General features: G+C 49.1%; 1 protein-coding gene across 1 annotated transcript in view; it reads right to left on the reverse strand.

Annotated features, from left to right (window-relative positions):
* Positions 1 to 15,750, reverse strand: part of LOC126419163 (mitochondrial import receptor subunit TOM40 homolog 1-like) — a 67,494-nt gene that overhangs the window by 50,824 nt on the left and 920 nt on the right. The window lies entirely within an intron of this gene.

Here is a 15,750-nt window from a genome sequence, read left to right on the forward strand (position 1 = left end):
TCCAGCTTGCCTTCTTGCTATCGCGGATGACGCGACGGCATCGCGCACGGAGCTGCTTATATCGGATACAGTTGGCCAAAGTTGGATGGTGACGGAAAATGCGAAGAGCACGTCGCCGCTCACGTATTGCGTCACGGCATGCCTCGTTCCACCAAGGAACTGGAGGGCGCCGGGGCAATTCGGAGGTGCGTGGTATTGAACGTTCCGCAGCTGTGAGAATAACGTCGGTAAAATGTGTGACCTCATCGTCGACGCTGGGAAAGCGACGGTCATCGAATGTCGCTAGAGACGAAAAAAGTGTCCAATCGGCTTGGGCAAACTTCCAGCGACGCGAGCGCATATATGGCAGTTGAGGCTGCAGTCGAAGAACACATGGAAAGTGGTCACTCGAGTGTGTATCATCAAGGGCGAACCATTCGAAGCGCCGAGCTAGCGGAACAGTACCGACCGCAAGGTCCAAATGAGATAAAGTTGCCGTGGAGGCAGACAAAAATGTGGGGACCCCAGTGTTGAGGCAGACTAGATCCGCTTGGTGGAAGACGTCTAGCAATAGTGAGCCACGTGGACAAGGATGTGGAGATCCCCAAAGCGGGTGGTGGGCATTGAAGTCCCCAACCAGCAAATAGGGGGGTGGAAGCTGATCAAGAAGATGAAGGAGATCAGCTCGTGCCATTGGTGTAGACGATGGAATGTATACCGTACAAAGAGAGAACGTGTATCCAGAAAGGGAAAGACGGACGGCGACAGCTTGGAAGGAAGTGTTTAAGGGGATTGGGTGATAATGGAGAGTATCATGGAGCAGAATCATGAGTCCTCCATGGGCTGGAGTGCCTTCAACAGAGGGGAGGTCATATCGGACGGACTGAAAATGAGGGAGAACAAAGCGGTCACGGGGACGCAGCTTTGTTTCCTGAAGACAGAAGATGACCGGCGAGTAGGATCGTAAAAGGATCGACAATTCTTCCCGATTGGCGCGAATGCCGCGGATATTCCAGTGGATAATGGACATAGGGTGAACAGAAAATGGAGGAACGTGACCAAGGGTGCTGTCAACTCAACGACTGCTCAGAGCTTGCGACCGACAGCATGGAATGGCATTCAGTCGAAGGCAGAAGATCCTGATCCATAGGTTGGTCAGGAGCAGCTCCTGCCACCAACGATCGGCCAGTTGACCGGCCACCAGCAGTGCGCCTCGGCGACACAGAAGATGGCCGAGGGCGATTTCCGCCAGGTGGTGCTGTAGATGGGACACGCCTTGGCGGAGAAGGAGAGGAACTATGTTTCTTCGTAGCCTTCTTAGAAGTATGATGTTTAGATGAAGGAGGAACCGATGGTTGTGAAGTTGCGGTACGTAAAAACTCTTCACGAGAATGCTCTTTTTTCGAAGACTTGGCGTCTGACTTTTGGGCTCGAGATTTAACAGAACCCGATGAAGGGTGAGCCATAGAGTGGGCAGGCGAAAGGGGTGAGGTTGAACGGGCGATCTTTGCGCTGGCCGATCTGACGACCGTGGTACTAAAGGTGAAGTCGCAAGTCTGCGTGGCCGCCTCCTTTGTTGGTCGAGGAGAAGCAAGGACAGCGCTGTATTTACCTTTCTGAGGCACGGTGGGCTGTCGACTGGCGAGTAACTTTCGAGCAGCAAAGGTCGAGACCTTTTCCTTCACTCTTATTTCCTGGATGAGCTTTTCATCCTTAAAAACGGGGCAATCTCGAGAAGAGGCAGCGTGGTCACCCATACAGTTGATGCAGCGAGGGGATGGAGGTGGACAAGCACCCTCATGGGCATCCTTGCCACAAGTAACACATTTGGCCGGATTGGAACAGGACTGGCTGGTATGATTGAACCGCTGACATCGATAGCAACGCGTAGGGTTTGGGACATAAGGGCGAACGGAAATTATCTCATAGCCTGCTTTGATTTTTGATGGGAGTTGAACTTTGTCAAATGTCAAGAAGACAGTGCGGGTTGGAATGATGTTCGAGTCAACCCTTTTCATAACCCGATGAACAGCTGTGACGCCCTGGTCAGACAGGTAATGCTGAATTTCTTCGTCAGACAATCCATCGAGGGAGCGTGTATAAACGACTCCACGCGAGGAATTTAAGGTACGGTGCGGTTCCACCCGGACAGGGAAGGTGTGGAGCAGAGAAGTACGCAGCAATTTTTGAGCCTGGAGGGCACTGTGTGTTTCTAACAACAGGGTGCCGTTCCGTAATCTGGAACAAGACTTTACAGGACCCGCAATTGCGTCGACACCTTTCTGTATAATGAAAGGGTTGACCGTGGAAAAGTCGTGACCTTCGTCAGACCGAGAAACAACAAGGAACTGTGGCAACGATGGAAGAACAGTCTGTGGCTGAGACTCAGTGAACTTACGTTTGTGAGCAGACATAGTGGAAGGTGAGGAAACCATTGCGGAAGAATCCCCCATGATTACCGGCGTCTCCGATGGCGCGCTCCTCCCTTGTGGGGGCCCTCGCCGAGGGCACACCCGCCTTAGGTGATTGTTCACACCTCAGGTCACACCTCCCGACAAACGGACGGAGGGACCAATCGGCACTTTCGGAAGGTATCAGCTCGGGTAATCACCCCTCCCTGGGCCTGGCCGTTACCAGGGGGTACGTACGTGTCCTACCTGTCTACCCGGGGCGGGGAATTACGCGTTACCCCGTCACCGGCTACGCATGGAAGTGCGTGGGTCGGCCTTCAGACACGCACAGGGAGGAAAGAAGAGAAAGGGAAAGGAAAGAAGAGGGGGTCTCAAACGCCGTAGCGGAGAAAAGGGCAAGGAGAAGAGGGAAGGAAAAGAGAAGGACAGAGGAAGGACGAGGACTGGCAAGTGTAAGAGCAAGGAATTTGGAACAGTTTCGAGCGTCCGTCTCCGGACGTAGGCACAAACCATACTCCCAGAGGGGGAGAAAGGAAGGAAAGAGACAGAGGTGAGGGGGGGGGGGCGAAGATGGGGGACGGGGAGGGATGCGGAAAGGGAAGGTATGCAGCCCGGAAAAGGAAGGAGGGCCACATTAGCTCGGGGTCCCGTGCTCGCTACGCACGTGTCCACAAAAGAGTTGTGGACCCCCTGGGGGGAATACAGAGCCCTGTGGGACCTCATTATCCTGGATATGGAGGCCAACTATGGGAGGCACTAACTTGGACATGGAAAGTACGAAGCGACAGGAAATTTTGGATAAAAATCGGGAGCGGGCCTCTGAGACCTCACTCGTATAATGTGGCATGGATATGATGTTGCCAGGTCATGTCATAAGCTTTTCGTAAATAAAAGAAGACAGCAACCAGGTGTTGGCATCTGGAAAAGGCACCCTAAGAGCAAGGAATCGCATTTTCTGCTGCAGAAAGGATTGTTGTAGTCACCTGCTAACCATCACATTGATGTTACCGTGTGGGAGAAATTCAATGGTGACACCAGAGGTGAAAGTTTCCCGGTCTGCCTTGTTTAAAGCCTATCTGGGCAGGCGTCCATGTGCCTGACGTCGGGGCAGTGACAGGAAGAGGGGGGAGTGGTCACTACCACACAGGTTATCATGTGCTCTCCAGTGGACAGATGGGAGAAGTCCTGGGCAGAAATTGATAAATCAATGGCTGAGCAACTACCATGAGCCACACTGAGATGTGTGGCGGCCCCAGTATTTAAGAGGCAGAGGTCGCACTGCGACAGTAAAGTTTCAACATCTCTGCATCGGCCAGGAAGCACAGTGCCACCTCATAAGAGGTTATGGGCGTTAAAATCTCCCAAAAGTAGGAAAGGTTTAGGGAGTTCATAAATCAGTGCAGCTAATACACTTCGGGGTACTGCGCCATCTGGAGGAAGATTTTTTTTTTTTTTTGTTTTAGGGCGCAAAACTTCTATGGTCATTAGCGCCCAGCCCGTGACATAGAAAACAGGAAAAAAACGAAATTTAAAATCAGCAGCAATGGGAACAACATCATAAAATTTGAGTAACTAAAGGCAGAAGGAATGCTTAAAAATCCACTATAGAAAGGGGTTGGTTGTCCCCCAAAAAAAAGCTTCAAATGACTGACGTCATTTCACTGTCACTAATAAACTGTAGAACGCGGTCAGCTGAGTGCGTGTCATCTGCTAAAATCGACGATAGATCAGGCGATAGCTGTAGACGGGAGCGTAACGAATTAAAATAGGGGCATTCAATTAAAAGGTGTCTGACCGTCCACAGCTGAGAGCAGTGGGGACAGAGTGGGGGAGGATCACCGCTTAAAAGATGTCGATGACTAAAAAGACAGTGCCCTATCCGGAGTCTAGCTAAAATTACCTCCTCCCAACGACGCGTTCGGGAGGAAGAGGTCCAAGCGCAAGGAAGGGCTTTCACTTCCCGCAATTTATTATGGGGAAGTGTTGACCAATGCGCATGCCATAAATGAGCAACTTGGCGACATAAACCGCTCCGTAGATCGGTAAACGGAAGAGACTGAATAGCTGCCCGAGGAAGAGAGACTGCAGCCTTGGCCGCTATATCGGCCGCCTCATTTCCACAGATACCAGCGTGTCCCGGGAGCCAGAGGAACGCCACTGAGACGCCCCCCAGGTGGAGCAAGCGCAGACAGTCCTGAATCCGGTGGACCAGAGGGTGCACAGGGTAAAGAGCTTGGAGACTTAGGAGAGAGCTGAGAGAATCTGAGCAGATTACGTACTGTATCCGCTGATGGCGGCGGATGTAGTGGACAGCCTGGAGAACAGCGTAAAGCTCCGCAGTATAAACCGAACACTGGTCGGGAAGCCGAAAGTTATTTGGGGTGACGCCAACAATATAGGCACTCCCTACACCTAACGATGTTTTCGAGCCATCGGTGTAAATAAATGTGGCTTCCGTCATTTGTGCACATAGAGCAGCAAATGCCCGACGGTAAACAAGTGTAGGGGTACCATCCTTGGGAAATTGACATAGGTCTCTGAGCAAGTTGATCCGGGGACGGAGCCAAGGCGGTGCTGTACCCCAAGTTGTCAAGAAGGTTTTAGGAAAGCGGAAGGAAAGAGAATGGAGCAGTTGACGGAAGCGGACTCCCGGGGGTAGTAGGGAGGAGGAGCGGCCTGCATACCCGACATCAAAGGAGGCGTCGAAAAAAAGGTCATGCGCTGGATTAGCAGGCATGGAAGACAGATGGCTAGCATAACGACTCAGAAGGACTGCCCGCCGATTGGACAGCGGAGGTTCAGCAGTCTCAGCATAAAGGCTTTCCACAGGGCTGGTGTAAAAAGCTCCAGATACTAAACGTAATCCACGGTGGTGGATAGAGTCGAGACGCCGAAGAATAGACGGCCGAGCAGAGGAGTAGACTATGCTTCCATAATCCAATTTCGAGCGCACTAAGGCGCGATAGAGGCGGAGAAGGACCACTCGGTCCGCTCCCCAAGAGGTACCATTCAGGACACGGAGGGCGTTAAGCGAACGCAGACAGCGAGCCGAAAGATAGGAAACGTGGGAGGACCAGCACAGTTTTCTGTCAAACATAAGACCCAAGAATTTAGCGACGTCGGAAAACGGAAGGTTGACAGGACCTAGATGTAAGGAGGGCGGAAGAAACTCCTTACGTCGCCAAAAATTAACACAAACGGTCTTACTGGGTGAGAAACGGAAGCCGGTTTCGATGCTCCACGAGTGGAGGCGATCGAGACATCCTTGAAGACGTCTTTCAAGAAGGCTGGTCCGTTGAGAGCTGTAGTAGATCGCAAAATCGTCCACAAAGAGGGAGCCCGAGACATCAGGAAGGAGACAATCCATAATTGGATTAATGGCGATGGCAAACAGTACAACACTCAGCACGGAGCCCTGGGGTACCCCGTTTTCTTGGGAGAAAGTACGGGAGAGAGTAGTGTTCACCCGCACCCTAAATGTGCGCTCTGCCATAAATTCGCGAAGAAAAAGGGGCAGCCGGCCTCGAAAGCCCAAAGAGAACAGTGTGCGGAGAATGCCTGTCCTCCAACAGGTATCGTATGCTCTCTCCAGATCAAAAAATATTCCTACCGTTTGGCGTTTCCGGAGAAAATTGTTCATGATATAAGTGGAGAGAGCAACAAGATGGTCAACGGCAGAACGATGCTTTCGGAATCCGCATTGGGCTGGTGTTAAAAGACTGCGGGACTCCAGCCACCAAGCTAAACGGTAATTCACCATACGCTCCAAAACCTTACAGACACTACTCGTGAGAGAAATGGGGCGATAGCTAGAGGGGAGATGTTTGTCCTTTCCAGGTTTCGGAACGGGAACGACAATAGCTTCCCGCCATCGCCTGGGAAAGGTACTGTCGGTCCAAATTCGATTATAAAGGCGAAGGAGGTAACGCAGGCTATGGGTTGATAAATGCAGCAACATTTGGACATGGATACCATCCGGTCCTGGGGCGGAGGAGCGAGAAGAAGAGAGTGCATGTTGGAGTTCGCGCATGGAGAAAACAGTATTGTAGCTTTCGCGATTGTGAGAGGAGAAAGCAAGATGTCGCACTTCCGCTGCACGTTTCTTCGGGAGAAACGCTGGCGGGTAATTTGAAGAGCTCGAAATCTCAGCAAAGTGCTGACCCAATGAGTTAGAAATTGCGACGGGGTCCACTAAGGTATCATGCGCGACAGCGAGCCCAGAGACCGGGGAGAAACTAGGCGCGCCTGAGAACCGTCGAAGCCGACTCCAAACTTCCGAGGAGGGAGTGAAGGTGTTAAATGAGCTAATAAAGTATTTCCAGCTTGCCTTCTTGCTATCGCGGATGACGCGACGGCATCGCGCACGGAGCTGCTTATATCGGATACAGTTGGCCAAAGTTGGATGGTGACGGAAAATGCGAAGAGCACGTCGCCGCTCACGTATTGCGTCACGGCATGCCTCGTTCCACCAAGGAACTGGAGGGCGCCGGGGCAATTCGGAGGTGCGTGGTATTGAACGTTCCGCAGCTGTGAGAATAACGTCGGTAAAATTTGTGACCTCATCGTCGACGCTGGGAAAGCGACGGTCATCGAATGTCGCTAGAGACGAAAAAAGTGTCCAATCGGCTTGGGCAAACTTCCAGCGACGAGAGCGCATATATGGCAGTTGAGGCTGCAGTCGAAGAACACATGGAAAGTGGTCACTCGAGTGTGTATCATCAAGGGCGAACCATTCGAAGCGCCGAGCTAGCGGAACAGTACCGACCGCAAGGTCCAAATGAGATAAATTTGCTGTGGAGGCAGACAAAAATGTGGGGACCCCAGTGTTGAGGCAGACTAGATCCGCTTGGTGGAAGACGTCTAGCAATAGTGAGCCACGTGGACAAGGATGTGGAGATCCCCAAAGCGGGTGGTGGGCATTGAAGTCCCCAACCAGCAAATAGGGGGGTGGAAGCTGATCAAGAAGATGAAGGAGATCAGCTCGTGCCATTGGTGTAGACGATGGAATGTATACCGTACAAAGAGAGAACGTGTATCCAGAAAGGGAAAGACGGACGGCGACAGCTTGGAAGGAAGTGTTTAAGGGGATTGGGTGATAATGGAGAGTATCATGGAGCAGAATCATGAGTCCTCCATGGGCTGGAGTGCCTTCAACAGAGGGGAGGTCATATCGGACGGACTGAAAATGAGGGAGAACAAAGCGGTCATGGGGACGCAGCTTTGTTTCCTGAAGACAGAAGATGACCGGCGAGTAGGATCGTAAGAGGATCGACAATTCCTCCCGATTGGCGCGAATGCCGCGGATATTCCAGTGGATAATGGACATAGGGTGAACAGAAAATGGAGGAACGTGACCAAGGGTGCTGTCAACTCAACGACTGCTCAGAGCTTGCGACCGACAGCATGGAATGGCATTCAGTCGAAGGCAGAAGATCCTGATCCATAGGTTGGTCAGGAGCAGCTCCTGCCACCAACGATCGGCCAGTTGACCGGCCACCAGCAGTGCGCCTCGGCGACACAGAAGATGGCCGAGGGCGATTTCCGCCAGGTGGTGCTGTAGATGGGACACGCCTTGGCGGAGAAGGAGAGGAACTGTGTTTCTTCGTAGCCTTCTTAGAAGTATGATGTTTAGATGAAGGAGGAACCGATGGTTGTGAAGTTGCGGTACGTAAAAACTCTTCACGAGAATGCTCTTTTTTCGAAGACTTGGCGTCTGACTTTTGGGCTCGAGATTTAACAGAACCCGATGAAGGGTGAGCCATAGAGTGGGCAGGCGAAAGGGGTGAGGTTGAACGGGCGATCTTTGCGCTGGCCGATCTGACGACCGTGGTACTAAAGGTGAAGTCGCAAGTCTGCGTGGCCGCCTCCTTTGTTGGTCGAAGAGAAGCAAGGACAGCGCTGTATTTACCTTTCTGAGGCACGGTGGGCTGTCGACTGGCGAGTAACTTTCGAGCAGCAAAGGTCGACACCTTTTCCTTCACTCTTATTTCCTGGATGAGCTTTTCATCCTTAAAAACGGGGCAATCTCGAGAGGAGGCAGCGTGGTCACCCATACAGTTGATGCAGCGAGGGGATGGAGGTGGACAAGCACCCTCATGGGCATCCTTGCCACAAGTAACACATTTGGCCGGATTGGAACAGGACTGGCTGGTATGATTGAACCGCTGACATCGATAGCAACGCGTAGGGTTTGGGACATAAGGGCGAACGGAAATTATCTCATAGCCTGCTTTGATTTTTGATGGGAGTTGAACTTTGTCAAATGTCAAGAAGACAGTGCGGGTTGGAATGATGTTCGAATCAACCCTTTTTATAACCCGATGAACAGCTGTGACGCCCTGGTCAGACAGGTAATGCTGAATTTCTTCGTCAGACAATCCATCGAGGGAGCGCGTATAAACGACTCCACGCGAGGAATTTAAGGTACGGTGCGGTTCCACCCGGACAGGGAAGGTGTGGAGCAGAGAAGTACGCAGTAATTTTTGAGCCTGGAGGGCACTGTGTGTTTCTAACAACTGGGTGCCGTTCCGTAATCTGGAACAAGACTTTACAGGACCCGCAATTGCGTCGACACCTTTCTGTATAATGAAAGGGTTGACCGTGGAAAAGTCGTGACCTTCGTCAGACCGAGAAACAACAAGGAACTGTGGCAACGATGGAAGAACAGTCTGTGGCTGAGACTCAGTGAACTTACGTTTGTGAGCAGACATAGTGGAAGGTGAGGAAACCATTGCGGAAGAATCCCCCATGATTACCGGCGTCTCCGATGGCGCGCTCCTCCCTTGTGGGGGCCCTCGCCGAGGGCACACCCGCCTTAGGTGATTGTTCACACCTCAGGTCACACCTCCCGACAAACGGACGGAGGGACCAATCGGCACTTTCGGAAGGTATCAGCTCGGGTAATCACCCCTCCCTGGGCCTGGCCGTTACCAGGGGGTACGTACGTGTCCTACCTGTCTACCCGGGGCGGGGAATTACGCGTTACCCCGTCACCGGCTACGCATGGAAGTGCGTGGGTCGGCCTTCAGACACGCACAGGGAGGAAAGAAGAGAAAGGGAAAGGAAAGAAGAGGGGGTCTCAAACGCCGTAGCGGAGAAAAGGGCAAGGAGAAGAGGGAAGGAAAAGAGAAGGACAGAGGAAGGACGAGGACTGGCAAGTGTAAGAGCAAGGAATTTGGAACAGTTTCGAGCGTCCGTCTCTGGACGTAGGCACAAACCATACTCCCAGAGGGGGAGAAAGGAAGGAAAGAGACAGAGGGGAGGGGGGGGGGGGGGGGCGAAGATGGGGGACGGGGAGGGATGCGGAAAGGGAAGGGAAAGTATGCAGCCCGGAAAAGGAAGGAGGGCCACATTAGCTCGGGGTCCCGTGCTCGCTACGCACGTGTCCACAAAAGAGTTGTGGACCCCCTGGGGGGCTGGAGGAAGATATACACTGCAGAGAGTTATTTCCTGTGTTGTCCTTACCCTGACAGCAACAGCTTCAGGAGGGGTTTGAAGGGGCACAGTTTCACTACAGACAGTTTAGGACATAAACGCAAACTCCACCTCACACTATTATAATTGCTACGGTTCCTGTAACATCCCTTTAGTCGTGGAGGGGAGCGGTCCCCATTGCCGGGAACCAGGTTTCCGGGAGGGCAATGCAGAAAGCAGGTTAAAGCTTAAAAGTTGCTGTAGCTCAGCCAGGCAGTACAAAAAACCGTTGCAATTCCACTGGAGGATGACATGATTGTAAGGCTGGGAAGGCATGAATGCTCAAGGAGGCAGTTTACACCTCAGGGTCACCTGCTGCCACAAACTGCTGGAGGATGACATGATTGTAAGGCTGGGAAGGCATGAATGCTCACGGAGGCAGTTTACACCTCAGGGTCACCTGCTGCCACAAACTTAGTTCCTGAGCAGTCTGTATCCATTGTGTCTGAGGGTGTGGTGAGATCTAGGCCCTCAGCAAACACCAGAATCTCCACCTCATCCTCAGAGCTTGTAGGTAGCAGTGGTGTGGATGCCACCACAATTCCCTTGGTCTTGGGGATCTTCTTTTTGGATTTCTCTCGCTGCTCCTTGAGTTTCTCTGGCTGTGAGGACTTCATTGATTCAGTCTCTGGGACTGAGGATGAGTACAAACCCTACGACCAGCTGCTTTTGGGCTCTTCAGCCACTGGCGTGTGTCATCTTTCTCACTAGCAGAAACCTGGGAAGAGAGTGACCCAAGGGACCCTTTCCTAGCGAGAGGAGCCGAAGAAGACATGCTTCTCCGGCGCAGAAGTGGGGACTGATATCCCCCATGGTCGTGGGAGTGTAGCTCCCGAAGAAGGTCGTGCAGGAGCAACAGGGAGGGAACTGGCCCCACCATCAAGGGGGCAGGTATAGTCTTCTGGCTCTGAGAGGTGACTGGGGTTGAAGGAGCTAATGGGGCTAGAACTGTTGTAGTGGCGGCGTAACACGATGTCATATGTACAGGATGTAGGCGTTCAAATTTCCTCTTAGCCTCAGTGTATGTCAGTCGGTCCAAGGTCTTGTACTCCATGATTTTCGTTTTTTTCTGGAGCATCCTGCATGCAGGCAAGCAAGGCAAATGGTGTTCTCCGCAGGTGACACAGATGGGAGGCGGGGCACATGGAGTATTGGGATGCGATGTGCATCCGCAATCTCGACATGCGACACTGTAAGTACAGCAGGAAGACATATGGCCGAATTTCCAGCATTTAAAGCACCACATTGGGGGAGAGATATAGGGCTTTACATCAGAGCGGTAGACCATCACCTTGACCTTAATGTATCACCCTCGAATGCCAAGATGAACTCACACATGGCAACCTGATTATCCCTCAGGCCCCGGTGGACAAGCCAAACGAAATGTACACCTCGCTGCTCTAAACTGGTGCGCAGCTCATCATCAGACTGAAAAAGAAGGTCCCTGTGAAATATGATACCATTGACCACCTTTAAGCTCTTATGGGGCATGATGGTTATAGAAACATCCCAAGCTTGTCATACGTGAATAACACCTGTGACTGGGCAGAGAATGCTGTTTTGATCAAGACTGACCCTGACCTTGTCCTCTAAATGCTAAACAAAAAACTGAGGCTTCATCATCATGAAGGATTCCCCATCACGTACCGGGGCAAATAAGAACCGCTGCCATCCTTAGCCTGATGTTCCTCCCATGGTGTGGCCAGAGGGGGGGGGGACAATTTGGAGTCTTACTTCTATGCACTGAATTGAGCATGTGAACGCTTAGAGACTGCTGGTGATTGACCACCACCAAGAGATGATGTACTACGCTTCATCACGTGTCATGCACCCTGATGCCACTCAGCCACAGCAAAGGCCACCTGGCAGGATGGCCATTGTCGAGAGTCCCGATTCCCCATGCTAACGGGCATCTACTCCTTGGCATATGTGGGGAGTTAACGGCGCATGCATCAGCCGAGCGATCCCTGTGTGGTCAGGGGGCTACAACCAACAGGGTACATTTCAGCTCTACCACAACGGACTGTCTACCATGCTGGATATCAGGTGCAACCAAGCAAACAAGTCCATTATCATTGTCAGCATAGAAAACGATAATGCACAGTTGAAGGAGAAATACGCACCCAGCAGGGTGACCTCCCCCAAAAGTTGGAGAATGAGCAGAAGTGCAGACCCATGTCAATGAAGGATGCAATAGGTCTCAACACATGATGGACACGATGCACCATGTAGGCACCCTTCCCCACTTGGCCCGCTCTTTAGGAAAATTTTGAAAAACGGAGGTGAAACTCTACAGGGGACCATCACAAAGGCTGAAATGTGTGAGAGTCGTTTTCGTTGCCTCTTATGACAGGCAGGAATACCTCGGGCCTATTCTAACCCCCGGACCTGCAAGTGAGTTGTGAACATTAGCTTCATATGAGATGCTGAAAAACATGTTTTACACAACTACAAGCTTCCAGGCTTAGAGGACAAGGTCAGGGTCAGTCTTGATCAAAACAGCATTGGTGTGAAGAAAAGGTCATACATGTAGTAGTGCACCATACAACTATTGTTTAAAATAAAATTACTGCTACATAAAAAAAAAAAAAATAATAATAATAATAATAATAATAATAATAATTGTGAATTATGCTGGGAGTATTCTTTTGTGTGACTAACATGCTGTTTAGTTCTATGAAATTACATCATCAAGTGGAAACAAACACTAAAAATGGTGGGAAAATGACAGAAAAGCCACAAATCTCTGATGTGTACAAACAAAAGTCTTCACATACAAAAGATTTAGCGAGCACAAACCACTATCACCACATTTCTGTGTACATAATCATTTGGGTTTTCAAAATAGAAATAATGCTGTGTTACAGTGGAATAAATCAACTGTGCCTAATCACTATAGCAATATTTAGTTGTCCTATAAAAAGCTATGAATTTTGAATCTGTCTGTTCCAACTCCTTCACTGCTACAACAGACTGCAGTTTGTCTCTTTGAAGGTACAGATGAATCCGGATTTTTCTTCTTTTCTCATTTGAGTACAATAGCAAGAGAATCATGTCTTCCTTTGAGCTCAAATTTGTACTTGACATGCTGAGTGTAAACAGAAGTTGCTCAGGTGTGAGAAACAATGTCTTCTCTTCTCCACGCTCATGCACGATTGCCATTTCTAATTTCACAGTTGTGCCACATGTGGAACTGCACTGCCAGCTAGTCGGTAACCATTAGCCGATTTAGATCGCCTCCTGAGAGTGTGAAGTAGAGGATGGAACATCTTTGCTTTTGTCAGTGGACAAACATTATTTTAAAAAAATTATTAAAATTTGTCGCATAATGTCCACATTGTATGATGGATAGTTACTTCAGCAACATGACGCATACTTGAGTACTCCTGCCCGCACGCTGTGCGGCAGCAACACTGTGCGTACTGCCTTTTATGCATTGGGGCAGTGGAGTGGTGAGGGTGGAGGGGGGGAGTGCAAGAGGCAGACATGTGAGGGCAGCTGACATTATTGCATGGACAACACATTACTCACCATCACCCATACAGACAAGTTAGTTGATAAACAGTATATGTTGCTTCACAAGTTGCTCTGCCTTTGATATTTTAGGATTTACAATGGTAGGGCTGGAGTAGATGGTAGAGTGTTCGTGCACAGGGAAGGTTGTACTTTTGAGGACAGCTGCATGGGAGACATGGGGGTTAATTCCAAGTGTTTTGGAAGGAAGGAAAGTAGGAAGGAAGGACGATTATGGTCTAACATACTGTCAACAACAAGGTCATTAAAGGTTGAGCGCAAAAGATGAATGTGGAAGGAAGATCGCCATGCCTGTAACAATTTACGGAAATCTTGGGAAATCTAAATCTGGATGCCAAATGCAGATTTGAACAGTTGTGCTTCCGAAAGCAAGTCCAGTGTGTTCACCACTGCATCACCTTGCCAGGCGAGTGTTTCGGAAGTGGGATATGTATTGGTAGAAGGATAAGAGGAGGCTACAGACCAGGAAATTTGTTTGTAAAATAAGATCTATGGGACAGCTGCGGAAAAGGAAAGTCCAGTATAGATTGTCGGTGCAGGTGTCGAGGAATTCAGTGGTGGAATGAGTACATCTGGGCACTGTTACCAGCTTTCGACTGCAAAATTCAAACAGATGTGCTCAGAAATAATAGTGATCTACAGAGCCGAGATGATGCTGATGCACTGCCAAAGAGAGATACAAAAACTGGGTTACACAACCAGTCGAGGTAGACACACAAAGCAGCTATACTGAGCCCAATGAAACTGCCAGCGACTTACTACCATTGACTCTACTTAAGCCGGTACGAAATGGTCACTTTATGTATAAGGGTTGGTACAATGGGCCCACATCCCACTAGCACTCAAATCTGACATCTTTTATTATGTTCTAAACTTGTTTAGTACTCTCTGGAGAATGCAATATCACAAATCATATGACTGGGAAGTAAGTTAAAGTCCAAATAACACGATAAAGTTTAAAGAGGGTGGGGGGAATCTTTTGTCCCAACTTACCTTGATATATTTCAGTCTGTTTTTCTGCTAGAGCTACGGAGTAAAATTGACAATAAACTTCACAGTTTAACTGGGTATTCTGAGGCAGTGGAGATCATGGTAGTAAAACTGTTTCACAACAGCTGCAGTGCACATCGTAAGAATAGCTTGCAGGTTTTACACCACTGTCACATTACTTACATTTTGATGAAATTCGCAATTGTCTGACATTTTGGAATGAATTCATTGGGTCAAATTAAGTGTGTAATTCGACCCCTCTGCTCTGACCAGTGATGTAATGATGGTGTGGTGTGTGACATTACTATGGTGCAGTGTTTTTCAGATCTGTAATTCCCACTCATGTTAGAGAGAATTGTCAGTCTTTTTATTGTGTAATGCTGCTTAAGGACTAATTTAATTTCTGTCTAAGGTATAGTGTACTTTGTTAGCACATTTTACAGTTAATGTGGAACATTAGTGCATACGTGAAAAATTGTATAAAGGTGTTGGGACAGTCCATGGTAGGTTAACCACTGCTGGTTGTTCCTTTTAAAGTGAGAAAACCAGCATCCTCATCGCCATGGTGACCACACCCAATTGCAGCCACTAGTGTGTTTCTTTACAACAGGTTCTCAAGCCTGATAAGGGTTTCCTTATATAGGATCTTAACCTGATGATACATTTCACGTGTCAGAGGCCACAGCTACAAGAACTCTCTCATGATCCTACACTTGTTTAATTCTAGCCACTAGAATTTACAGATTCATTAATTTTCTGTACAATGTCAAGAGGAAAACTATACTGCTGCCCAAATGATGTCACTAATCGGAATGTTTGAGAAGAAATTTTGATAAGACAAAACCCAAAAAATTACATCAAATTATTAGAGATACAAAACAGAGGAAACTACTCTTCTTATTGGATTCCTAACTCCATGTCACTTTTCTATACAAATTTGTACAGCTAAATGATGCAAGACAAAAAAAGAGAGAAAAAAGAACACCCTTTGCTTGCAGTTTTTAGGAATAAAGCTCATTTCCTAGTCATCAGGACTTTTGTTATCTTCCACAGACAATACTAAAAAATTTAAGAACACAATAAAAGTTGTCTGATCTGAGTGCCAGAGGAATATAGGCCCATTTTCAATGCATCACCACCTTGTTCCTTTTTGGGGCCTTATAAGCTCGCATTCCATAAGGAAATATAGGTTTTCTGCGTTTTTAGAAAAATAGTAAACTTTGGTCACAATTTGTAAACTACTGTAAAACAGATGAAGAATGAAATTACATATCCAAATACCTTTTGTGTTTACGCCATTACGTGCAAAGTTCCAGGTGTATCCCGCAATTACTTCCGGATATACAAACAGCTAAACTTCATA

Source organism: Schistocerca serialis, chromosome 9 (assembly GCF_023864345.2).
Source record: "Schistocerca serialis cubense isolate TAMUIC-IGC-003099 chromosome 9, iqSchSeri2.2, whole genome shotgun sequence".
Taxonomy (NCBI): domain Eukaryota; kingdom Metazoa; phylum Arthropoda; class Insecta; order Orthoptera; family Acrididae; genus Schistocerca; species Schistocerca serialis.